Below are 27696 nucleotides of genomic sequence, written 5' to 3' on the forward strand. Positions count from 1 at the left end.
AATTATAAATTCTCAGATATTCACAGCATGTTCTGTCTCTATTGACGTCCAAATATTTAATCGTGTATCAAACATATTAAAAGATGTGATACATGTCAATAACAATGAATAGAACAACAAAAGATAGTAAAATGTTTAATTAACGGCGCCGTAGCCGAGAGGGCATGTGACCCTCTGCACTAACCTCACAAACATCACCAACCAAAAACATTGGATTGAAATTTTTCAAGACAATATGATATTTGGGGATTAAACATAGAGTTAAAAGTATTGGGTATTATTATGTTTATTTAATGATCGTTAATCAACATGTGTACTTAAGTTCAGCATGTAAATGTCCCAGGCAACTATTTTTTTCATCTGCAATCCCTTGCAGGTTGTTGGCAAAAAACATACAACATAAAGTAACTTGAAAGAACTCAGAAGTACTTAAAAAGTCACTTTGCATAAATTACTAAAGCAATGACATAACTGTATGAAATACGAAAACACGAACAAAGGCATATATTAGATGGAAGGCACTACAGATAAGAAGTAAAACCATTTAAAGACTCAACCAAAAGCATATTCAAGCTAAAATAAGACACACTTACACACAAACAATTGGGGAGGGACATTATATGTTCCATAGTTCCGTGGGTATGATGTTTCAGGTAGGAAAGGCTGAATGGTACTATTAATCTGGTAAGACATTTGAACATCTGGCAGCACTGATGTGTTTTCTTGTATTCAGCAGGTGATTGCTGAGGAGGCAACAAAGCTGTGTTTTGATCATTTTTTTATTTCTAAATAAAAAAATGGGTCTGTTTTGATCCCAACAGGATATGAGGGTAAAGTAATGCACCTGACCTCTGTCTGAATCCTCGAGATTTCTATACTTGATGAGATGTCGCTGCTCATTCAGTCAAGCCCCTCTCCTTTCCCCTGTATTCCCCTTAAATCGGTCCCTGTGCACAGCCTGCGGCTGGCACTGTTCCTGTTACACATGTAGTGCAATATTTAATTCACTATGTTCTCAGGCTGGAAACATGGACATAACCAGTGAAAAACCAATACATACAAACAATACTTACATGTTTAATGGATGAAGAGAGCTGGTGAAAATCATTAAAAAGAAGGCAGATGATTTGATATTAAAACCAAAGCTGCTTCAGCTGTGGCAAACGACTAACCATTACGTGACCCATGTAGTTTATTTCAATAATTTAAAGTCAATATTGGGCTTAAAAACGGTACTCAATGATAATGTTTTATATTATTTACAAAAAGGAGTTTCAATTCATATTTTCAACACAATGATGTGAAATCCAAAAGTTCCAAACATAAGTGCTAAATAATTTATATGAATTGGAATTCGAAAGCAAACTGTGCACCACATATTGCTGTGATAAATTTAATGTTGGCTGATTTATGTTGATGGAGAAAGCTTCCATGCAGCTGGATTTAATAAATGCTATTTTATCTAATTAAAAAGACAAATTTCAACAGGAGAAATAAACATCACCTTTGCGGAATGTAGATCTGTCTTAGGAGGTGGTCTTATGAATGGCTTTAGGTTGTTCCAGCCCCAGTGCACATGATAAATAGTAATGAAAATACATTTCAATTATGATGACGCAGTCAGATGAAAAAATCATTCTTGGTAACAAATATTTAAGAATATTCTCGGAAAACTCATAAATATTTTGCCCTGTTATAATTATGTTCCAGGAACTGCACACACACACACCCACACACACAATGTGGTTGTCATGTTTAATTAAAGGGAACGGACCGTGCCCTGTCTGGGACTCTAGTTCTCCACCTTGATATCTGGTGCTGTGGATGGAGCTCTGCCACTCACAAAGGACCTAATCGCTGCTAGAACTCAATGTTTTTTTACTGACAAAGAATTTCAGCATCCATCCATCCATCAATCCATCAGTCCATCCATCTGTCCATTTTCTGTTGCCTAACCGGGGCTGGGATGGCAGTAGGTCAAGCAAAGTATCGCCCGGACGTCCCTCTTCCCAGGCGTTTTCCAGCTCCTCCTGGAGGATCTCAAGGCAGTCCTAGACAAGACAAGATGTAGGATTTCTCCAGTGTGTTCTGGGTCTAGCCTGTGGCCTCTTAAAAGCTGGACGCACAGAGAAGACTCTCATTGGAATTAACTCGCAACACATCCAAGTCAGATGCCTGAACGACCTCAATTGACTCCTTTAGGTGAGAGAGGGTAGAGGCTCTACTCTGAGCTCTCCCTCTGATATCAGAGCACTTTGCTCGATCTCTAAGGCTGAGTTCAGCCACACTGCAGAGGAAATCTAATCAGCTCTCTCTGTCTTGTATCCATTTTCTTGTTCCTTCAGTCTCTACCCAAAGCTTAGAAACGTATATATAGGGGAGAGCTTTGCCTTCTGCATCAGCTGCCTCTTCACTACAACAGTCTGGTACAGCGTGTGCTTTACTGCAGACGCTGCCTCAGTCTGCATGTCAGTCTCCTGCACCATCCTACAATCACTCATGATACTTACACTCATTCACTCGGCACATAGACCCATAAATCCTTTCCTGGAGTATGAAACCTCCGCCACAGGTAAGGAGGGGAAGCTGGACTTATATTTTGCTAACGTCAGTCTCGCTGTAGATAACAGCAGGGTATGTTTTTCCTTTGTCCTGAGAAGAGCATGATGCCTTTTCTTAACATGTCTCCTGTTTTTTGTAGGTTTGGACTGTACATTTTTTTCATTCAAACACCTGATTGTTGATAAAGAGATTATTAGACTATCAATTCATATCTTTGTTCCTTCACAAGTACTTCATGTGATAAAGCAAAGGCACAAAATAAATATTTTTTAGGAAGGAATGCAATATATGTTTATACATATACAACATATATGTATACTATACATGCATGAATTGGTAAAATATAACATGACTGGAGGGGATTTGCTGTTGGATTTGAGACGTACAATCATTTTAAATGACATTTGAGTTTTACTGTGCTGTCTCTGTGAATATTTTCTTGTCATGTCTCCTTCTGATAGTGTTGTTACTGAAGCCCTGTCTGTCTAGGATATGGCATATACAAATGTAATCATTAGCTGACACAAAAAGTTGAAAGCCAACATTTTTCTTACAAAGAAAAAAATGGGTTTATCCCTGGACAGTACCTATGAGGAGGTGATGCATTCATTTGTTGTGGCTCAAACCAAATTGCTAAGCTTCCGCTATAGATGTTTTCAGGAAACCCTTCCCATTTATTCCAATTAATTTGAATGTATTGAAGAGTCTTTAAGGTGTACTACATCTCTTTGTCTCATCAGTCTTCATTCGTGCCACATTGCGCGCTCACTCACCAGCTCACTCTGTACAACCCTTTGTCATCATGGCAGTAAAGCTGTGTTTCAATTCATCATCAGTCTTCTGAGGCTGCATTTGAAGACCGTTGGTGCTTCCTTTCACTTAAAACTTTTATTGTCTTACATTTATTTCACTCTTATTCATAATAAAGTAAAGGGCATCACAAAAACTTTATTTCTCTTTAATCTTGGGGGGGATCTGCAGTTCTCCTCTCTCCATTTCTTCTTATTTCTTGTTTTATCATGCTGTTCCTGTCAAACCCCCAAGAAGAATGTGAGAGAACAGAAGCAGATCCTCCGCAGGAATCAGTGCAATTGAGTGGCAGTGTTGATGACGTTTCTGACACGCAATCTAATTTGTCTGAATGAAAATAGTTGGACCATACAAGACACTAACTAATCTGAAAGAAGGTTTCGGTGATAAAGATCGACGCCGGTGTGAAGACAAACACGATATTCTCCATGGCATTAATACATTACATCCTCTGCCTGCTGCACAGCCGCTCTCCTGAACGCTCCACAGATTCCTAGGTTGTTGAGAACCCATCTGAGCAGAGAATCTCCTGCTGCATTGTTCATGTGTGAAAGGCAAACTCCGGGGAAAGTCAGAATCAGAATCAGAATTATTTTTATTGCCATGTATATTTGCACATACAGGAAATTGCCTTGGTGTGGTTGGAGTTCATGTCTGAAAACGGCTACTGTAAGTTTGCATACAGGGTGTGGCACGCAGATCTGCTACATCTTGCTTCCTCATTACCTAATCACACCCTCTGCAAATTATCATGCTAACACAATATTTAAGCACTGGCTCTATACGACCAGTATTCATCGAATCCTCCTGTTAACCTTGTGGTAACTCTGAGACTCCTGCTACTGCCTCCTGCCTTCTTGATGGTGTTCTTGCCTGCTCGCCTGCTGTCCTGACTTCTGCCTGTTTCTTGTGTCTCAGGTTCACACCATCCATCTCATCACCTGCCTGTCCACTCATCTGGATTCTTCTGTTGCACATTTTTATATTGATCTACTCTCTGTTAAACTGTAGTTCTTCTGTAACACTTAACCAATCATCGAATCTTTCACGGTAGATTTTAGCTGTTGGTATAGTTTGTAGCGTCGCATTTCCGGCAGACTCGCCCCCCTTCTTGAATTGAGTTGAAGGAAAGAGCATTAACAACCGCTTTCTTTTCTTCGTGGGAATTCTTCAAGGAAAAGTAATTTCGCCTTCAACATCTTTCAGCTCCAAATCCAACACGATTCGCTTACGAACACTTGCCATTGCTCTGAAGTAAACGGAGGATTGGAGGATTTGCAAAGAAGCCGGAAGACACTCAACACCAGCATAGAAACTGGTGGTGTAATTGCGGCACGACTCACACAAATATGGATGCTCAGCTACATGCATATGTAGCTTTGAAGCAGAAGAATGAATTGGGCTTACGCCCCTCTCTCATGGAAAGTGCATCCATTGTAAATGTATTTATCTCAACCTGTATCATTGTTTATGAATGAGACCCCTGTCACACACTGGAGATGAGTGTGTTTATGTTTCCCTAAAGATGCTCAGTCATCCAGGTCAAGGTTTCTTGAAGTTGTACAACTGTACGAAGGGACTTGCTCGTGTTTCTCTTGTGTCATTCACTGTGATAGGGAGCTGGGGTCTTGATAAAAAGAGGGTTCGCTGTCTTTGCAAGATGTTTGTGGTCGAAAAAAACAAATAAAGGAGAGTCATTACTCAATTTTGGAGATGTCTCAACTCTGACACTCTCTGAACAGTCTCCACTGATTCAGACTTAATACAACCCACAATTTACAGTGTACTCTCACTGGTTTACTACTGGCACTTGTATGTGCAATGTAGGTACAGTGGAAGAAAACAAGGCTTTGGGGAACGAGAGAGAGTAAAGGAGAAATAAATAAATCTTGTATTTCTCTGTACTTTTGTAAATATTTAGTAACAATGGAGTGCAGTTCTAGAAAACAAAATGGTGTTTCCAACCTTTTTTCATACTGTTTAATCATTATACAGCCCACATACCACATTATCACTGTGTATGTAAAGTAGAAGTACACATCGTAATTTCACTCATGTACAAAGATAATTGCAATATGTAAGACAAAATAATATATTACAGATTGGAGCTCTGTGGTGGCTCTGGCTGAGGGGTAGAGTGGTCGTACTCCAACCTGAAGGGTCGGCAGTTCGATCCCCAGTCTGACCCATCTGCATGCCAAAGTGTCCTTGGGCAAGATGCTGAACCCCGAATGCCCCCCCCCATAGAATAACTAAGTGCTGTGAATAGATGCACTGTATATATGTGTGTGTGTGAATGGATGAATGTAAAACTGTACTGTACAGCGCTTTGAGTGGTCATCAAGACTAGAAAAGCACTATATAAATACAAAACCATTTACCAAATAGTTGATAGCTACATCCACACTACATTCACTTTATATTAATGCCCAACATTCCCTTTATGAATATATGTTTAAATTCCCAAGATATGGTTTTCTGTTTGGATCTGCATCTAATTACACATCCTCATAAATAACGGTCACCCAAAACTTGAATGGCTTCTTCACTGACTACTACTGAATTATTTTTACATTACATTACATTACATTTCATTTAGCTGACGCTTTTATCCAAAGCGACTTACAATAAGTGCATTCAAACCCGAGGGTACATACCAAGGACGACAAGAATCAAGAAAATACAATTTCTTCAAATAAAGCAAAACTACAAAGTGCTATAAGTAAGTGCCATTTAAGTGCTACTAAAGTGTTAGTTTCAAAAAGTTGTTAGTTTTTTTTTTTTTTATTCAAGGTAAAGTCGGAAGAGGTATGTTTTTAGTTTTCGGCGGAAGATGTGTAGACTTTCTGATGTCCGGATGTCAATGGGGAGCTCATTCCACCATTTAGGAGCCAGGACGGAAAACAGTCGTGTTTTTGATGAGTGTTTAGCTCGCAGTGAGGGAGCAACGAGCTGATTGGCCAAAGCAGAGCGGAGTGAACGGGGTGGGGTGTAACGTTTGACCATGTCCTGGTCAAACGTTACACCTCACTGAGTTTCATAATAACCCATCCAGTAGATTTCTGTGAAATCCTGCTGACTAACAAGCAAACGCAGATGAAAGCATCACCCCCTTGGCAGAAGCAATGAGGACAAGTATTGAATGGGTGTATACTTCTGAAAGTTTGATCCCTTTAGGCTTGTTTGTCCAGCATGACAGAAGTTCATAACAGATACACAAGCAGAAAACAAATGTCCCACACAACTCAGAGTGTGTTCAGTGCAGGTGTGCTCATCCAGCAGACCTTTTAAATCATTTGCATCTCAGATTGCTACTCTATGTAACTTGGATGTCCCATTCCATGTCCTGCAGTTCCCATAGAAATAAAGCCTGTCAGTTTCAATTTGTCAAGATGGAATCCAGAAAGAATACAAGTTTATTCTGCAGACCTGATACCAAATGTCAAATTTCCAACCAGTGATGGGATGAAACAAAGTACATTTACTTGTTACTGTACTACTGTATGTTTATATATATATATCTGTACTGATCCAATCAGAGAGGGCAGGTCAATTAAACCCCGCCTCCTGCAGCAGGTTCATCACACTGTCGACGAGGAAACATCCAGAAGAGACAATTAATATTATAACAAAAATATTTTCACCTGCAGTATTCAGAATCTGTATCATTCTTGTATTAAGCAGAATACACAATAGCCGCAGGATATGATGAAGATAACCATAAGGCAATATGATACGCTCAGCAACTACTTTTGCTTTTAGTACTTGAAGTATATTTAAAAGCAAGTGCTTACTTTTACTTACTCAAGTAGAAAAGAGGTATTTTTACTTTGACTTGAGTATATTTAAATGTATTTATTTGTACTTTTGCTTGAGTAAAATGTTTGAGTACCTCGAACTTCATTCCTGTCACTTTTGAAAAACGTAAAATTTTTCATACATCAGTGTTTGGAGATAGTAATGAGAAACGTACACCATCAACAAAACATGCCACTCCAATGTTTTCTTTTTCGAATGCTTAAGTGTGATTGACATTTTTCAATCAACCAATCAATCAATCATGTATTATTTGTATATCCAATATCCACAAATCACGATTTGTATCACAGGGCTTAAGAAAATGCGACCATCATGGAGGATGATCCACAATCATGATCCATGATCATGATATACAACGATCCAAGGTGCAGCCAAAGCAGCAGTCCTGGATCTGCAAACCATGAAGCACAAGGAGTTGGGGGAAAATTTAGATTTTTATGTTTAAAGCTACACTCACACTGCAAGTCTTCGTGCTCAGTTTGGATTGTTGCTCAGATCTGGATTTTTGGCCTTGCATAACTTCGTAATTCTGGCCAGAATGTAAACAGTATCAGATGAACTGGTCATGGTCCTGAACTGACCTGCATGTGAAAAAAAAATGTCGCGCAACATGCTGTTGTACAGAAGTAAACAACTAGTTTAGCATGTAAGCCTGCGTGTGAATATGTTTGTGCAGCAAAAGTCAACAAATTAACGAGCTCTTGATAACAAAAATAGCCTATGTGGGGCAGTGGCTGGTTCCTCTGTTTGGAGGTCAGTCTCTATAAAGGACTGTTATTAGTGTTGTGGTCATGTTCTCTATTGATTTTAGCTTATAATCTTTTTATGAAATTCTTCTACCAAAAGTTGTATTCCTTTTATATTGCTGTTTAAGTTGTCAGTTTTATCCATTGTCTTGATTTATGAGTTACACATAGACCGAAAACCAGCTATGATAATGACTGTGAGCTCCAAAAACTAGTAAGTTACAGAGACAATGCCTATTTACCCTAAAAGTTCACCATCTACGCTGACATTATGACACTGGCGGTAGATGTCCTTTCCATGCACTCTCACTTTGAGATAGAGTCCCACTTGATCTCATTCAAAACTGCTCACGGTCTACACAATCAGAAGAGATGTAAAACTGGGATGGCTTTTGTTATGTAAAGCGGAGAGTCATCTTCCTATAGATATCAAAACATAAAATAAAGAAATGTGCTCTGTTCTGATCCAGCTGATCCACTGTCTAATCCTGAGCCAGTGTCCTGACTGATCCCGAACCTAAAAAACCCAGAGCAGTCTTCAGGGTCTTGGCTGCGTCTGTCCCTTGAAGAAGGGGGTTACCAGCTGCCCCTCTGTCTGTGTCCCACCTGTACTTCTTGTGTTACATTTCATGTTATCTTCTCAGGTCCTGCCCTTGTGATTCCCTCTACCCCTACACCTCATTACCTACCTGCACCTGGTGTTCCCCATAGTAGACCCTTCCCTCTTCCCCATGTCTCCTTGCCACTCTTTGTTCCCTTGTGTGTTAATTGCTCTCAACATTTGTTCTTTGTGTTAGCGCATGGGGATTTTTTTCCTTGCTGTGTCTGTGTTAGACCTTCTTGATTATCAGTAAAGACTTGGCCTTAAGATCTCTAATCTGTTTCCTGTGAGTGTCCCTATCTTTGTACTGGTACTTTACTTCAACTGCTGCAGTTGGTTCAACTTCATATCTTATTATGCTGAACCAATCATAAATCCAGTCTACTCACATTTTTAAGGCAGAAGGGGAAGTTGGGTTTCAAAGACGAGTGAACTTGAAGGGTTGGTTGCGGTTCTGGACCACATGGATCATTCTTAAATCTTTAAATACATTTACATTCCAGTGCTTGAATCCACCTGAATCTTTTGTTGCTACTTGTATTGGCATATAAACACCACCTAGGTGTATAGCTTAAATATGAAATGTTATCACCCTAAACTCGTGTCAAATGATGATTTGTTCTTATGGAACATGCTGATTCGCTTACAGAGGACAAGGAACTTCTTTGTAGTTTTACAACTTTTATTAATCTTTACACGGACATGTCACTCTTCGCTTCACTCCGTTCTCGTACACCTCCACAACAACCCCACTTCCTCATTAACTCCTGCTCATCAACACAAACAGCCAATGAGAGACTGTCTTCCCCGAACAACCCCATCCTATCGGTGCAAGCAATCATATGTCCCACCCCTGACCCCTTCACAGACCCCAGGATATCAGAATACTCCTTGAACACAGTGTTTTACTGACAACGTCAAAAACGCACATAACCATAAACCCAGTCCGTTACAGTATCATAGTGCAGTGATTTTTGCCAAATAATTTCAATGAAAGAGATAATGCATCTCAAGAGACTTAAATGCTAAGGAAATATTTATACATTGAAATCAAAATGGAAATAAGGATGCACTGCGTTGATCCAAAGGAACAGACAGTAGCTATAAACCTGGATATGTAGACTGGTAATGAAAGCTGACAAAGAAACTGCGCTCCAAAATGCTGACTGCGTCACAAAATGAAAGTACAGCAGCCTGCAGTCTAACTCAATGATCTGAGTGAGAAATGAGCTTAGAGCAAAGCTTGTTTGTTTACTTTAACGGCATCTGGAAGATGAAGGACACCTTTAAATTCAGTCTGTCGGAAACTATTTTATTTAAGCCGACGATGAAAACATAGACTTTCCTGCTAGAAGAGATCTACACACATTCTGTCTGTGCATATTATACAAAACAATAATGGACTAATAACATTTTTATTATTATTTAGTTTGGACCATGAGCATATGCATCAACTGTAGTCCCCCTAACATCATCAATTGATACGGGTGAAATTTAATTGTGGGAAATAACAAGGTAAGGATGAAGAATTGCACTGTAACTCTTGAGATACAGATACACTTTATTAGTCCCACACACATGCACACACACACGACATGCAAGGGGGGAAATTTGTTTTCTGCAATGACCCATCTGGTGTACACAGGAGGACACACAGAGCAGTGGGCAGCCATGCATGGCGCCCCGGGGAGCAGGTGTTAGGGGAGTAAGGTGCCTTGCTCAGTGGCACTTAGACAGTTGGGTGGGGTAGGCACTTTGACAGTGTGGAACAGATCCAGGGGTTGTCCAGGTGTTGTCCGTCCAGGTATGTTTTTCTTGTTGTCACTCCGTGGATTCGAACCAGAGACCACCGTCGGATAGTCGCACTTTCTGCCACTAGTCCACGTCTCATATCAAAAAGATAATCTCATATCAAACGGGTGTGTACAGTATTTTTCCAATTCTAAAATTATATAAAGGTCAAATTAATACAGAAATTATAATAAATGAAACATCAGATTTATAAAAAAGACGTCAGATTTAATATAATAGATTTAAATGATCCAACCATAATAATAAACAATCAAAGAAAATAAAAAATTGGCCATTTTGGTGAGTCTTCAGCAGTGATTTATATACTGCAGTGGATTATGTGGATTTCACACTGAGTAGGAGGCTGTGTATAGAGATATAGAAGCTTTAACTGAAAATCAATGTCATTTGTTTTTCAGTTTTCAGCTAGAAGTTTTTGATCAGTTGTTCTTAAGGACCTTGTTGGGCTATAAGAAGAATTTAAAATATATTCTAGACCCAGAACGTTGATGGCCTTGTGATTAATAAAACTTTAAGTATTCTAAATTTATGGGCAGCTCACACTAAATAAATAAATTACAAGGATTTAAAAAATTGCACCTCAGGTAAAGAGAGATGCATGATATGATGATGATCTGGTTCTTGTTGTATTTTATGAAAATAACCAAATTAAATACCTGGGTACCTCCAATATCCAATGTCATTACTTGGTTAACAAGCTCAAACTGTACCACAGCTGTGTGAGGATGTATCAGGACGTCTATCAGACAGTTTGAAGAACTGCTCCAACAGTTGACACCAAGCTTAATGTGTTTTCGTGAGTATTTAATTTGAGGAAGGTCCGATGTGTTGCTGTTGTCCCAGCTGCGCATATTTGGTTTAATACATTTCATAGCCTTCTAAAGACAAAAATAACTGAGAGCATAGCCAAGGACAAATATATTTAACAAACTAGCAAATATACTTCATATCAGATTGAGTAAAGGAGGAAGCTGGTCTTCTTCTACTTCTACAACTTAAAAAAGTGGAGTTGTCAACAACACTCATTCAAATTACACATCGGAATTGAAACCTTAGAAAAATCGACCAAGGTCAGAAAAAATTATAACTTCTACTATAAATAATTATAATAAAATATTTATTGTTTTAGGGTGAATTAATCGCAAAAAAACTGATATATGTTATTTACTAAAGGAAGAAAGCTATACTAACCTGCCTGAGCCTGTGAAGACTGGTCCCCCTCGGTTTCCTAATCCACCAACCAACCAAATTTAATTGGGATAAATGTCATTAGCCACAACCAGACAGGATTCCTGCCAGACCTGTCCAATCTAAAGGTCACTAGAACATAATTATTAAAGCAATGTGAAGTTAGCTTAAAGGTCTCAATGGGAAAAGCATGATGCCGCGAAAGAAACAGAAGAACACAAGTACAAAAAGTCTTTCAAATCTATCAGTGTGGATAGGGTTACACAGCCATAAAAGTGACACAGCTCCTCTGTGCCCCTCAGTTTCTCTCCCCTCCGCAGGTGTGCGCCATCTTCTCGTGTAGACTCGGCGGAGGCACGGCCAGGCACAGCTTATCCGCTGATCAGCAACAGGATATCTACTGTGGTCGTGTTCGCAGTCATCGCCAGTTCGTCCTCGTCACAAGCTGTGGTAGTTTTTCATCCTTGGCCCCTCTGTTTAGATTAATCAGACTACCTTCTCGTGTTGTTATACACCGCTCTCACTATGTTGTCTCCTCATCTCCTCCAGGATTCACCTGTCGATCCATCTGCCTTCCCTCCTCGCTGACGACTTCCCAGAGATATATTCTCTCTCAGCTACCACATCTGAGATCCAGCGTTTTGAAAAATAAACACCCTTGAGCTCTCCATTTTGAATCATGCTCACTGTTCCATCTCTTTGCTGAGGTTCTAAAATACATCCTGAGCGTAACAGCTAAGGCTGTAGGAGCCTTAAGTGGAGCCTTAAGTTTACCACAGTGAGAGAAATTACCTGAGAAAAAATGGAACAGTGGTGAACCATATTTCCTCTAAGAGGGATTTGACAACTCATCCAGGAGGTCACAAAGGACCAATGCAAACATCTGAAGAACTCCAGGGCTCCTTGCTTCAATGGCCATGATTCTGCAATAAGGAAGACACATTTGCCAAAAAAAAAACGTGATGACTCTCAAGGCATTTGGGGAAATATTCTGTGGAATGATCAGTCAAAAGTAGAACTTTTTGAAAGACATGTTTCCGGATACACATGCTGTAAACCTATCACAGCCTTTCAGGACCTGAACGATTCTCCATCTTCGATGGAACCAGAAAATCCTCGATGAGAATGTCCTCCCATTAGTTTGTGACCCACAGCTGAAAAGCAGTTGGGCTATGCAGCAGGGCAATGATCTGAAGAACACAAGCAAGTCCACATCGGCTCAAAATAAGTAAACTTGAATCAAGTTGGGATGCTGTGTTACTCGAAAAAAACCTCCAATGTGTCTGAATTAAACTACTTTTATGTCCTGAAATTACGTAAAACTTGAAAACTTGAGTTTGGGTCATTGGACAGTTTGACTTTGTCTGATTTCAATGGGCAACATGCTGATCGGCTGGTCAGCCCAAGAGACAAGAGTAAAGAAAGGGTTACAATGCAGAGATTGGAAATTTGAGAGTCTGTCTCTCAGACTTCGTTGAAACTGTTCCAGCACAGTCAGGTCTACAGTCCAAAGCCCTGATGTATGTTGGTGCCATGTTAATGGTGGTCACATGTGTTCATGATGACTACTCTTTCCAGTCTTGTGGGGAGTACTGCAGTTTTTTGCACAAAGATACAGACATACGATCGTGATCCCTGAGGACTATGAATATTTATGTTCCTTATGTTTCACGGTACACAATATGTCAAATATTAAACTTGAACAAGACTCACAAGGTAACCAGGCTGCAAACGACGGTGCATACTGACAACTGAAGGAAATGATATAGAAATAAATCACTGCATCCTTGTATAACTTTTGCAATTTTCAAGCGATGAGTCATTTTCCACTGAATTAAAGCTTGTTCTAACTTCCCGGCTGCTTATGTACACGGTAGAGAAAGTTTATTGACATGACACTAAATTATTTACCATCTGTTTGTTTTTCTTGCCTCGAGCATCAAGAGCACAATTACCCAAGTAAACAAGATAAAACCATATTTGTGTTGCACTTTTCAAAGATGAGGGTTAAAATATATCTCAATGTCCTGCAGTGTTCAAAGACACAGTCTGCATCAAGGAAAATGTAAGATGTTTCAGTTACTTTGAATATATTCCCCACATACTGTTCTGTGGTTTCATCAAAACACTTCTTTGCTGTCACTCTGTGTCTGAATGTGTTTGAATTGCAAAGGAAGTGCATGATGGTAGTGTGACTGTATAGCTGCTTTCAGACATGCACTGACCTCTGCACATTCCCTGCAGGGGCTGTATGTGTGAATGCAAATGTACAAGTAAGAGCTTCCAGACTTTCTGCAGACGTTCTGCAGACGTTCTCTGGCCAGTCCCCTGTATAGAGTCCGGAGGAGCTGATGTGAGAATACAGCAAGGGTGTGTTAATGAAGTTTTTCAACACACAACAGACACAAAAATGAAAAAAAAAAAAAACACAAAAAAATCCCAGCAGATGAATAGATAGTTGAGCCACAGAGTGAAGAGTCTCCTGCTGTGATGCCCATGTGTGAAAGGCGAATCCATAGAAAGTTCCGTACCCAATTCTCAAGACAGAGGTCATATCTGAAAATGGCCTATGTTTAAAAAAAAAGAAAAACAATAAAGCCACTGTTGACGCCCAATTTGTTGTGTTGTGTGGAAAGCTTTGTGCTTTTACCAGACACTTGAATTTGTTTAAAATGTGCTGGGATTTGTAAATGCATAAAATGATGAGGTTTCAACATGTAACTAGATGTATGAATGAGTGGGAATCAAACCCCCCCCCCCCCCCCCCCCCCCCCCAAAAAAAAAAAAATCTTGGAGATGATAATCCCACAAAATCCACCCACTTTAGCTTTGGATCATATTTCAGCAAATGTTGTTTGTGTCTGAATTCCAACCTTGGAGCATAAGATGACAGCTGAAATAAAATTGGTTTATTTACTGTTCTCCAGGGGGCGGGTGTTACAACGGCTGTATGAGCTGCAAGAGGAGGTAAAGTTGTTTTTGACTGAAAGTCAAACAGATCTGGCGAAGCACCTGGATGATGCCATGTGGCTTGCCTCCCTCTCCTATTTGGTGGATATTTTTGACCGGCTGAATGGCCTTAATCGTTCTTTGCAAGGCCGCGAATCTAACGTTCTGCTCCTCGCTGATAGAGTGAATGCCTTCATGCAAAAAATTGCTCTCTGGCATGGTCACATCAGTTCTGGAAACTGCAACATGTTTCCCAGCCTTGCAGACTTCATTGCCGATGCACGTGGCACTGATTTCTCCTCTCTCCTCCAATCAGCTGCTGATCACCTTTTAGTGCTGAAGAATCAGTTTGGGTCTTATTTCAAAGAGGACTACTGTTCATTCGCCTGGGTTCGGGATCCATTTCTCTGCTCAGCAGACGAGCTGTCAATAGACATGCAAGAGCAGCTTATTGAGCTGAAGAGTGACAGTAGCATTTGTTTACCACCACCACTCTTTCTTCATTCTGGGTAGCATTGATGCCGGAATAGCCTCAGCTTTGCGACATAGCCTTAAAAATGATCCTCCTTTTCGCGTCGACTTATTTGTGCGAGGCAGGCTTTTCAAGACTGACTGCGCTCAAAACTAAATATCGCAACAGCGCACAGATCGAGGATGACCTGAGGATATGTTTGTCAAACATTGCCCCAAGATTTGAGGACCTCATGTCTCACATTGACAGACCTGCAAGATTTTTTTTTAAAGATCACAAAAGGCCCATAATAATAACAGTATCCTAATGATAGCAATAATAACACTTATTATTATTATGCTAATAATAATAATGTAATGATGGTGATAATAATGATGATTATTATAATAAGAAAGCATGCAGGCTCACATAGCTGCTAATATTAATAGCCTATTAACAGGCCTACTACTACTGATCATAATAATAATAATAATAACAATAATAATAATACATATTTAAAAAAGAAAAAAAAATAATTGTCTGTTTGGGCCTAAGAATAGCCTAACCTTGACATGTCAGGCCTATCAATAACAATATGCTATCTATCTATGGAGGTGTAGTTGAGGGCGGCGGTGGCGGGCGGCGGGTGGGTGGGGGGGGGGGGGGGCCCAAATAACCATAACCAGCTTTGGGGGGGCCCAGCTTGCAAAAGTTTGAGAACCCCTGCTCTAGGTAATTGGATTCTGAAGTAACTATTGTTTACCTGAGAGCCTGTGATAAATTTCCTGTACGCACGGTACACAAGTCATGTCATTGGGTGTGGAAGCCGTGAAAATGCAACATTGCAGAATATGACATCACATGCATTCATTTAGAAAACACATCCAAATGCTGAAGTGATTAATAATTGTTGACCACTCAACTGGACAACTGTATGTGAAACTATTGCTTTGTGTTATACAACCTCTGCTCTTTCTAATGGCAAATTTTGCATAAGGGTCAATTTCTGAATATGTCTGTTATCAGGAAAATAACTATGTGTTTCAGGGAAAGGGTAACACAAACTTTGTACATCTTAGATTGATTGCATTGGGCTCAGGTCAAATCAGCAAACAAAACACAGAAAAGCTAATTGGTTAATCCACGCTGAGTTACTTTTCTCTTGGGTACCAAGGTGGTCGGACAGAAAAATGTGGCCTAAGCCACAGTCGAGCACATACAACACGTTTGGTGTTGATTTGTGAAATGAGACATAATCCATCTGGAAGTAATCAATAAGGAATGAGTAAACATTGGCCCCTAAAAGGAGGTATCACTGACCTGTCAGTTTGAACCTGTCACACCATTCTCCTCTGACGCTCCTATTAACATCAATCAATCAATCAAATTTTATTTGTATAGCCCATATTCACAAATTACAATTCATCTCATAGGGCTTTAACAGGGTGTGACATCCTCTGTCCTTAACCCTCAGCAAGAGTAAGGAAAAACTACAAAAAACCCTTTTAACAGGGTAAAAATATGTAGAAACCTCAGAGAGAGCCACATGTGAGGGATCCCTCTCCCAGGACGGACAGAAGTGCAATAGATGCCACGTGCAGGAGAACATCAGCAATAATCAAAGTCTCTAGCAGCATTGATGAAGCACAGTCCATGCTCAGCAACCATCTAGACCACGATCCACCATCCAGACCAGACGCCACTTCAGTCCTCAGTCACCGTCCACCGCCGCCCACCAGGAGGACCCATCACAAGCCACCACTGCGGTCCTGGTCCACCGCCCGTGCCCAATGCCAACGCGACACAGGGTCCGCCACCAGCACCACGATCAGCCCACATGACTCAGAATCCGCCACACTGGATCCAACACCGCGACCCCCGGTGCGCGATCCACAAACCGTAATCCATGGTGCGGCCACAGAGGCCCTGGATCTGCGGGTGATAAAGCAAAGGGATTCCGGGGAAGGGGGATAGGGATGGAGAAGAGGAAGGAGAAGCTGGAAAGAGAAGCTCCGTGTGTCATGTGTCATAAAATAGAACAAGTAACGTTCTGGCGCACTAATTAGCTCTAACTATAAGCTTTATCAAAAAGAAAGGTTTTGAGCCTACTTTTAAACGAACAGATGGTGACTGCCTCCCGAACTGAAAGTGGTAGATTATTCCACAGCCGAGGGGCTTGATGGCTAAAAGCTCTGGCTCCTACTCTACTTTTAGAGAATTTAGGGACGACAAGTAGGCTTGAATTCTGGGAGCGGAGTGCTCTAGTGGGTTTATAAGGTATTAACAGCTCTTTAAGGTATAAAGGCGCTATATTATTAAGGGCCTTGAAGGTGAGGAGGAGAATTTTAAATTCTATTCTAGATTTAACTGGAAGCCAGTGTAGTGATGCTAATATTGGAGAAATGTGCTCTCTTCTCTTTGTTCTCGTCAGGACACGTGCTGCAGCATTTTGGACAAGCTGTAGAGTCTTTAACGACTTCCTGCTGGAGCCTGATAATAATGAATTACAATAGTCCAGTCTCGATGTAACAAAGGCGTGGACTAGTTTTTCTGCATCTTTTTGTGAAAGGACATGTCTAATTTTTGAAATATTACGCAAGTGGAAAAAAGCGGTCCTAGAAATTTGTTTTAAGTGACTATTAAAGGATAAATCAGGATCGAAGATCACTCCCAAGTTCCTGACTGTTTCATTGGAAGCAAGGGCAATGTCGTCTAGCGCAGCTATATCATTAGATAATGCATCTCTAAGGTGTTTGGGGCCAAGTATTATAACCTCTGTTTTGTCTGAGTTTAATAAGAGAAAATTGCGGGTCATCCAGGTTTTTATGTCCTTGAGACATGTTCGAAGTTTAGTTAATTGATTACTTTGTTCAGGTTTTATTGACAAATATAACTGGGTGTCATCCGCATAGCAGTGGAAATTTACCGAGTGTGTCCTGATAATGTTTCCTAGTGGAAGCATATATAATGAGAATAAAATTGGGCCGAGCACAGAGCCCTGTGGAACACCATGATTAACTTTGGTGCGCACAGATGACTCATCATTAATTTGCACAAATTGGGAGCGATCAGAAAAATACGATTTAAACCAGTTAAGGGCGGTTCCATTAATGTTAATTAACTGTTTTAGTCTTTGTAATAAAATTTGATGGTCAATTGTGTCGAATGCTGCACTGAGATCTAACAGAACGAGGACAGACACAAGTCCCTGATCTGAGGCTATTAAAAGGTCATTAGTGACTTTTGCCAAGGCTGTCTCTGTACTGTGATTGGCTCTAAACCCCGATTGAAAGTCTTCATATATATTATTTTCCTGGAGAAACTCACACAGCTGATTGGCTACCACTTTTTCTAAGATTTTAGAAATGAAGGAGAGGTTAGATATTGGTCTGTAATTGGCTAAAACCTCTGGGTCTAGGGTGGGTTTTTTGAGTAGGGGTTTGATGACAGCTATTTTAAAAGACTGTGGTACATAACCTGATGATAATGACAGATTGATAATGTTAAGTAACGAACTATCAATTAGGGGCAGAATGTCTTTAAGTAAGTTGGTAGGAATGGGATCTAAGATACAGGTTGTTGGTTTAGAACCTGAGATTAATTTGGTAAACTGATCACGGGTGATCAGAGAGAAGCTGTCTAAGTAATGGGTAGGATTCTCAGCCGTTTCTGAGATCTCTGTTGTTGGGAGGGTATTAGTGCCAATTGAGGGCAGGAGATGGTTGATTTTATTTCTAATAGTTTGAATTTTATCATTAAAAAAGGTCATAAAGATATTGCTATCTTTAACATGACATTATTGATCTGCAGAACTGCCCCCTCAACGCACGTATTCTACAACTATGATTCAAGTCACTTTAGTTTTTATTCATTATTTATGTAGCGTCATATCAAGAGTTATTTCAGGGCAGTTTTTAAATAGAGTAGGTCTGGAGACATGAGCAAACGTGGCGAAAGTGACGAGAAAGGATGGGATATTCTTTCTGTGGATGGGTGGCCATTTGCCGCAGGTAGTTGAGCTGAGTCAAAGTCATGCATTTATAATAAATATTAATATTTGAATAACAATCATTTCTTTGAAAACAATTTTATAGCAGGCTACAGCAGAAAGAGAGATAGAAAAGAAGATAACATAACTCACCACAGTATTGCTGTGCTTTGTTGTATAAGATGTCAGCTTGTTACCTGTATCCTGTCTCCGCAGGTTGACCTTTAAAGCCAGGATTCTGACAACAAGTTGACCTGAACGCTGTAGTCAAGCAAAGCCTTTAATACCAAAATAAACACAAAGTTCTGTCAGTGAATGTTCCTCATTTCATCACACGACTGACAATACAAAAGAATCCACTCTGGGCAACTGTGCCCATAGAGCCGAACCTGTTATACACACGAACATTATTAAAGATGACAGGGCTGAATTCTCGTGCTGTTGTTGTAATTGCAAATGAGGGGAGGCACGGGGCTAAGTTTGACTGCAGAATGCAATCTCTTCATCTGCTCAGCAGGAGAGCAACTGTGATCAAACACTTTCCTGACACGGACGCAGAGAGCAGCTAAGAATAGCATTGAGAGTGAAAGAGAGGGACGGGCAGCGGAAGAGTTGGGGTTGAGTACAGTCATTTTTCCTCAACTCTGGACATCGCTTCTTGTTTCCAGCTGAGCTAAAAAAATGAGTAGTTTTGCCTTCACCACCGCTGATACTGCATTTATGAGGTTGATATCGCTGTCTTTGATTCCATGCCATTATCTTTCTGTTAGGTCAGACCTGACTTAGATGAAATAATGTATTGTCATGCCTCTCATGGAGCCTGGCAGGGACGGGGTGAAATCTCTGATAAGTTGTTCACACCCATTACTAATTCATTCAAACTAAGAATTCATACCTGGCCCGCCTCCCTACTCTATATATAGATGTGTACAACAGAAACACTAGCATTGAGGAGGTATGGATATAGTTCTACATATAAATTTGCCTACATATGAATCCACAAACAGCATTTAGAGTTGATGATATAAAACAAGGGTGATTATTTTTGTATGCCTTATGTTCTATAAAAGTGTTGCTTTAGACTGATAGGTGTACCTATTAAACAGGTTATAATAATTATAATAATGCGTATTATCTAAACACTTATCTAAACAAGGTTAAAAATTACTTCACACGAATATATAAGAAAAAGATGAGTGAACTAAAATAAAAGGTATTCAATTCAGTTCAATTTCAAGGACCAAATCATAACACTAGCATCAATCACATGGTTTTATATGTTGGAAGTTCATCAACATGTACGATATAAGTTTTTCTACCTGAATCAATTTCTTTTGACACAACAGTCGATTAAGTTCAAAGCAACACATTTTTGTGAAAAAACATAATTACCACAGCACCAGCACCAACTTCTCCTTCATGGCAAGGGGGGAATGTGAGGGGCTTGAAAACATAATGGTCTGACCACAAATGTGTTCCATTGCCTAGATACAGGGAGAGTCTCACATTACCCGATGTCCCACATTACCCCGCTCTCCCCTACCGGTCCACGACCCAGGGGTTGGGGGCCACTGGCCTAGTGCATCCCACATTTTTCAACACAACCTTTTTGATATAACATTATGGCCTTTAGAAAAATGTTTTTTTTTGGAGGAGTGGGGTAGTGCACTATAGGCTCCTGAGACGCGGCTTAAGAGTTTGTCCTTAATGGAAAAAATAATTCCCCTTACATTACTTTTACTTTTATACTTTAAGTAGTTTGAAACCAGTACTTTTACACTTTTACTTATAAGTAAAAAGCTTGAGTTGATACTTCAACTTCTACAGAAGTCTTTTTAAACCCTGGTATCTATACTTCTACTTGAGTAATGAATGTGAATGCTTTTGACACCTCTGTCAATAATGCTTTTATTAACAAAATATCAAAGCAACATCAATCAGACTTATAAAAATCACACTAATTAAATAACAGTTTTTGTTTATTTTAACTAACTAGTCCAGATTTTTTTAACAGTCCATGGGAACAGAGAGGGGTGTGTCTGCACTCATCGAATTCAATTTTGGATGCTTCTTTCACGCGTATTATGGACTTTTCCTTGTGCTTAGGTTGCATTGGTGTTTTCTTCAGACTGGATACATCTTTGATGAACGCAGCAGTGTCTTTGTGATCTGCAAGTGACTTATTGAATTTAGTATTGGATGTGTCTTTCATTTGAAATCTGGACTTTCCATTGCTCTTAGGTTTCTCTGGTGCTTTCTTCAGATTGCCTTTAGCATTGATGGAAGCAGTAGTTACTTTATGATCTGAAAGTGAATCCTTGGATTTGGTAGAGGATGCTACCTCAATGCGCGTAGTAGACTTTGCCTTGTTCTTAGGTTTCCCTGGTGCTTTCTGCAGATTGCCTTCAGCATTGACGGAAGCAGTAGTTACTTTATGATCTGAAAGTGAATCCTCGGATTTGGTAGAGGATGCTACCTCAATGCGCGTAGTAGACTTTGCCTTCTTCTTAGGTTTCCCTGGTGCTTTCTTCAGATTTCCTTCAGCATTGATGGAAGCAATAGCTACTTTATTATCTGAAAGTGAATCCTCAGATTTGGTAGAGGATGCTACCTCAATGCGCGTAGTAGACTTTGCCTTGTTCTTAGGATTCCCTGGTGCTTTCTTTAGATTTCTTTCAGAATTGATGGAAGCAGTAGTTACTTTATGATCTGAAAGTGAATCCTCAGATTTGGTAGAGGATGCTACCTCAATGCGCGTAGTAGACTTTGCCTTGTTCTTAGATTTCCCTGGTGTTTTCTTCAGATTGCCTTCAGCATTGACGGAAGCAGTAGTTACTTTACGATCTGAAAGTGAATCCTCGGATTTGGTAGAGGATGCTACCTCAATGCGCGTAGTAGACTTTGCCTTCTTTTTAGGTTTCCCTGGTGCTTTCTTCAGATTTCCTTCAGCATTGATGGAAGCAGTAGTTACTTTATGATCTGAAAGTGAATCCTTGGATTTGGTAGAGGATGCTACTTCAATGCGCGTAGTAGACTTTGCTTTGTTCTTAGGTTTCCCTGGTGCTTTCTTCAGTGTGTGCCTAGTAGACTTTGCCTTGGTCTTGAGTTTCCCTGGTGGTTTCATCAGTCTGCACTCCTTACTGGTGCAAGTGGCAGTTTCTTCCTGAACTCGATGTGAGGCATCCAAGTTAGTATTGGCTGCTTCTGTCATGTGAATTCTGGACTTTCCATTGCGCTTAGGTTTCTCTGGTGCTTTCTTCAGATTTCCTTCAGCATTGATGGAAGCAGTAGTTTCTTTATGATCTGAAAGTGAATCCTCGAATTTGGTAGAGGATGCTACTTCAATGCGCATAGAAGACTTTGCCTCGTTCTTGGGTTTCACTGGTGCTTTCTTCGGTCTGAACTCCTTACTGGTGCAAGTTGCAGTTTCTTCCTGAACTGGATGTGAGGTATCCAAGTTAGTTTTGGTTGCTTTTTTCATGTGTATTCTGGACTTTCCATTGCGCTTAGGTTTCTCTGGGGCTTTCTTCAGACTGGATAGAGGTTTGTTGTAAGCAGCAGTTTTTTTATGATCGGAAAGTGCATCAGCGACTTTGGTAGAGGATGCCCCTTCACACCGCACAGAAAACTTTACCTTACTCTTGGGTTTCACTGGTGGTTTTGTCAATGTGCACTCCTTACTGGTGCAAGCTGCAGTTTCTTCCTGAACTGGATGTGAGGCATCCAAGTTAGTATTGGCTGCTTCTTTCACGTGAATTCTGAACTTTCCCATGTGCTTAGATTTAGCTGGTGCTTTCTTCTGACTTGATAGAAGTTTGATGTAAGCAGCAGTTTTTTTATGATTGGAAAGTGCATTAGCGATTTTAGTAGATGATGCTCTTTCACTCCGCACAGCGACCTTTACCTTGCTCTTGGGTTTCACTGGTGGTTTCGTCAATGTGCACTCCTTACTGGTGCAAGCGGCAGTTTCATCCTGAACTGGATGTGAGGCATCCAAGTTAGTATTGGCTGCTTCTTTTATGTGAATTGGGGACTTTAACTTAGACTTCACTGCTGGCTCCTCCACTCTGCTTTCCTCATTGGTGGTAATACAGGTTTCTCTATGGAATCTTCCTTGTTGGGTCAAGTCACAATTTCCAAAAAAATTATGCCAAAATTATGCCAAAGAGCATTTTCTGTGGTGATTCTTTTTTCCGGATCTACTTCCATCATCTGCTTGAAAAGGTTTACAAATGCTGGCATGTCCTCATTTTCAGTAGTATTCGGGAGATCCTTTACTATCTCATCAAGATCTTTTAACATAAAAGAAGGGTGTATATTGTGGGTTGTTGAAGGACCATTGACATGACAGTTACACTGTTCAAGTAGCTCCCATGAAACTGATTGGACGTTGTGAAAAAAAAAGTTTTTGCTGTAAATTCCAGAATTCAGCAGTTTGTCCTCTGGCTGGCCCTGCAAGCGCACCATTTCTCTTATGCGATCAAATTCACACCTTGCTGAATAAAAGTCTTTGCCAAAGAACATGAAGGCTACTATACAGCCAAGAGACCAAATGTCTACAGCCTCAGTTAGAGGGAGGCCCAGAATGACTTCAGGGGCCCTATAATCAAGGGTCTGTATTTTGTAGCCAGTGGTCAGTCTGTCGACAGAAAAAGCCAAACCAAAATCTATCAGCTTCACCTTGAACGGCCAGCGTTTATGGTTAACCAACATTATGTTGTCTGGCTTGATGTCCAGATCTACCATATGTATACTGCTGAGAGTATCGAGAGCCCTTACTATCTGGTGTGTGACTTCTTGAATCTCATTCAGATACAGTGGCCTACCAGTCTCAATGATTAAATCATCAAGAGTCATATCAAGCTTTTCAAATTCCAGTATATAACTTTCCTTGGTTATGAAATGCCTGTTAAGTCTGACTATGGTCTCACGTCGGCCATGCTGCCTGAGTTGCGTAAGAGCCTCCAACTCATTTTCAGCATACCAGCCATATTTTTTGGGAATGACCTTCACAGCAACTATCTCCTCGGTGTCTAAAGTAATGCACTTGTACACTTTACCAAAACCCCCTGATCCTAGTTGCTTCAGAACCCTATATGTGTTGCAAGGAATGTCTTTGGCTGACATTTTTGCTGCTATGAAAAGTTAAGCAAAAGTAATTCCAACTGTTAGCTAGCAGTTTGTTGATAGGCAGAATGATATGTCTCACTACCCTACTTCTTCGATTCTTACTCTTCATTGTTTATACTATATAGTTCTTTATGATGTTAGAATTTACCTTAATGTTATAGGTTAAAACTTCCCTTTAACCCTTTGATACAAAAGCTATGCACACCCCTTCTAAGGCAGAACATTGGTCAAAAATGACGCTTATTGACCTACAATGTTATTTCATGCAGGGCTGAGGGTTTCTTTGCTATACTTTTGGAAATCAATTCATTTGAGCATTTAATATTCAAAGTATTCGTTAAATATCTTGTTTTTGTTTACCACAAATCACTATTTTCATTTTATCTTTCTAAATTTATGAACTAAAATATGTTTGTATTTTTACATCAGGTTCATGCACATGGGTCAAAAATGAGCCAGGTATGCGAGTGTGATTAAAAAAAAAAGACATACTGTAATAATGATTATGTAAATTTTATTTATTTTTGAAGTGATTTGGACCAAAGAAACCAATAAAGGCCATGAATTCTACTTTGTCGACGCATCTCCACTCATTTTCATTTGCTGCTGCTGCTGCTCTTCGTCCCTCTAAATTGATTCATTTCAGAACCACCTCAATGAATTAAGACCCGTTTTTACTCAGTCTATTGGCCTGGGTCTGAGATTCCTCTTCTGAGGACTCATCAGACGAGTCTTCGATCTAATCCAAGGAGTCTTCTTCATCTATCAATCAATCAATCAATCAAATTTTATTTGTATAGCCCATATTCGCAAATTACAATTCATCTCATAGGGCTTTAACAGGGTGTGACATTCTCTGTCCTTAACCCTCAGCAAGAGTAAGGAAAAACTACTAAAAACCCTTTTAACAGGGTAAAAATACATGGAAACCACATGAGCCACATGTGAGGGATCCCTCTCCCAGGACGGACAGAAGTGCAATAGATGCCACGTGCAGGAATACATCATCAAGATTAAAGTCTTCAAGATTAAAGATTAAAGTCTCTAGCAGCATTTGATGAGGGTAAGCATCCCGAAGGACAACCCCAACATGACATGCCAAGCAGTCCCGCTGCAATCACAGTCCATTAATCGATCAACAAACCGCAATCCATGGTGCGGCCACAGAGGCCCTGGATCTGCGGGTGATAAAGCAAAGGGATTCCGGGGAAGGGGAATAGGGATGGAGAAGAGGAAGGAGAAGCTGGAAAAAGAAGCTCCGTGTGTCATGTGTCATAAAATAGAACAAGTAACGTTCTGCCGCACTAATTAGCTCTAACTATAAGCTTTATCAAAAAAGAAGGTTTTGAGCCTACTCTTAAATGGACAGATGGTGTCTGCCTCTCGAACTGAAAGTGGTAGTTTATTCCACAGCAGAGGAGCTTGATGGCTAAAAGCTCTGGCTCATACTCTACTTTTAAAGACTTTAGGGACGACAAGTAGGCCTAAATTCTGGGAGCGGAGTGCTCTAGCGGGTTTATAAGGTAATAACAGCTCTTTAAGGTAAAATTGCGCCATATTATTAAGGGCCTTGAAGGTGAGGAGGAGAATTTTAAATTCTATTCTGGATTTAACTGGAAGCCAGTGTAGCAATGCTAAATGGTAAATGGATTTGTATTTATATAGCGCTTTTCTAGTCTTGATGACCACTCAAAGCGCTTTACAGTACAGTTTCACATTCACCCAATCACACACACATTCATACAGTGCATCTATCCCAGCACTTTGTTTTTCTATGGGGGGCCATTCAGGGTTCAGCATCTTGCCCAAGGACACTTCGGCATGCAGATTGTTCAGACTGGGGATCGAACTGCCGACCTTCAGGTTGGAGGACGACCACTCTACCCCTCAGCCACAGCCGCCCTAACACAGGAGAAATGTGCTCTCTTTTCTTTGTTCTCGTCAGGACACGTGCTGCGGCATTTTGGACAAGCTGTAGAGTCTTTAACGACTTACTGCTGGAGCCTGATAATAATGATTTACAATAGTCCAATCTCGATGTAACAAAGGCGTGGACTAGTTTTTCTGCATCTTTTTGCGAAAGGACATTTTTGAGATATTATGCAAATGGAAAAAGGCGGTTCTAGAAATTTGTTTTAAGTGACTATTAAAGGACAAATCAGGATCGAAGATCACTCCCAAGTTTTTGTTGGAAGCAAGGGCAATGTCGTCTAGCGCAGCTATATCATTAGATAATGTATCTCTAAGGTGTTTGGGGCCAAGTATTATAAACTCTGTTTTGTCTGAGTTAATAAGAGAAAATTGCGGGTCATCCAGGTTTTTATGTCCTTGAGACATGCTCGAAGTTTAGTTAATTGATTACTTGATTTCTAGACACGCCCACAACTACAGCTTGACCCTGTGGCACATATTCTAGGTCATCAGCATCAGAGATGTCAGACTCAGAATCATGATCAAGAATTGCTTCATCTTCATCCTGGTTTGAGGAAATCACCCAATTCTGAGAGGGAGAAAGAGAGAGAATGAGACGTCACCTTTGCAAGACATAAAAATTCCTTTGATCTTTGAACACTGTCACTGCAGGAGTGGAGTTGTTTGTTTACGGGTCAGCATCAAAGCAACATCTTGTTTTAATGGCGTGTAATGGAAACTTTGACGCCACGCCACAGTGTGACGAAAAATCTATCTTTTAATGTCTTTTTATCTCCATCTTGTTGTGATGTCACTGATCTCAATTTGAAGAATCGAATGAAAGCCCTGGTACAAGTATATCAAAGTAAAAATGGCAAAAATACTTTTTTGTTTGTCTGGTCATGATACACTTGTGCATCGATTTTTGTAAAGATCGGTCAATGTGAACACGTTCCGGTGGTCCCGGGAGGAACCATTGAGACATTTTGCGACGCCCATTGAAAATTCCTCCAGAATACATACATTTTCACCACTTTCTAAGTTTCTGCAAATTATGGTAAAAATGTGAGCATGTTAAAGCCCTCAAAAAGCCAATTCATTTGCCTGAATAATAATAATAATAATCATTAAAATTTAAATAGGGCCTCCCACTGTCAGTGCTCAGGCCCTAATAATAAGGTTGAGACCTTACAATTTTAAAGAGACACCAAACAGTTCCCACAATGAGCGGCCATTTGTGGAGAAAAAAACCTCCCTCATTTACTGGACGAACCAGACTCAGTGTGGGTGGCAACGACGGGAGAGAAGAGAGATAGATTATTATAATGTAACTAATATTAATAATACTAACTGAGTGTGTGTATCCCTGTTAGTCAGATCATCCAAGAAATGGCGATCTGTCTTTCTTTTCTCATACTGCACAGAAACCAGCACTCCAACATCATTCACTGCTGGCCACATAGTGACGGCGGCTTAATCCAGAGTAAAATCATGAGACTTCAGCTGTTGCTGTCACAGGGAACCCCCCCTGCTCGGAAGCAGCTATTTCCACAAAGCACTTACTGACGTAGTTGCACTTATGAGGATTACATAAGATCACATGCGTTATAGAGAGACGGATACGTTTACACTTTTGTAACATCTGTCCAGCATGCATCATTCACTGGCGGTGATGTATCAGCTTATCATATGGGTGAAATCCAAAAACAGCAGCAAAAGATACTGTTCA

This window comes from Platichthys flesus, chromosome 21 (assembly GCF_949316205.1).
Source record: "Platichthys flesus chromosome 21, fPlaFle2.1, whole genome shotgun sequence".
NCBI lineage: Eukaryota > Metazoa > Chordata > Actinopteri > Pleuronectiformes > Pleuronectidae > Platichthys > Platichthys flesus.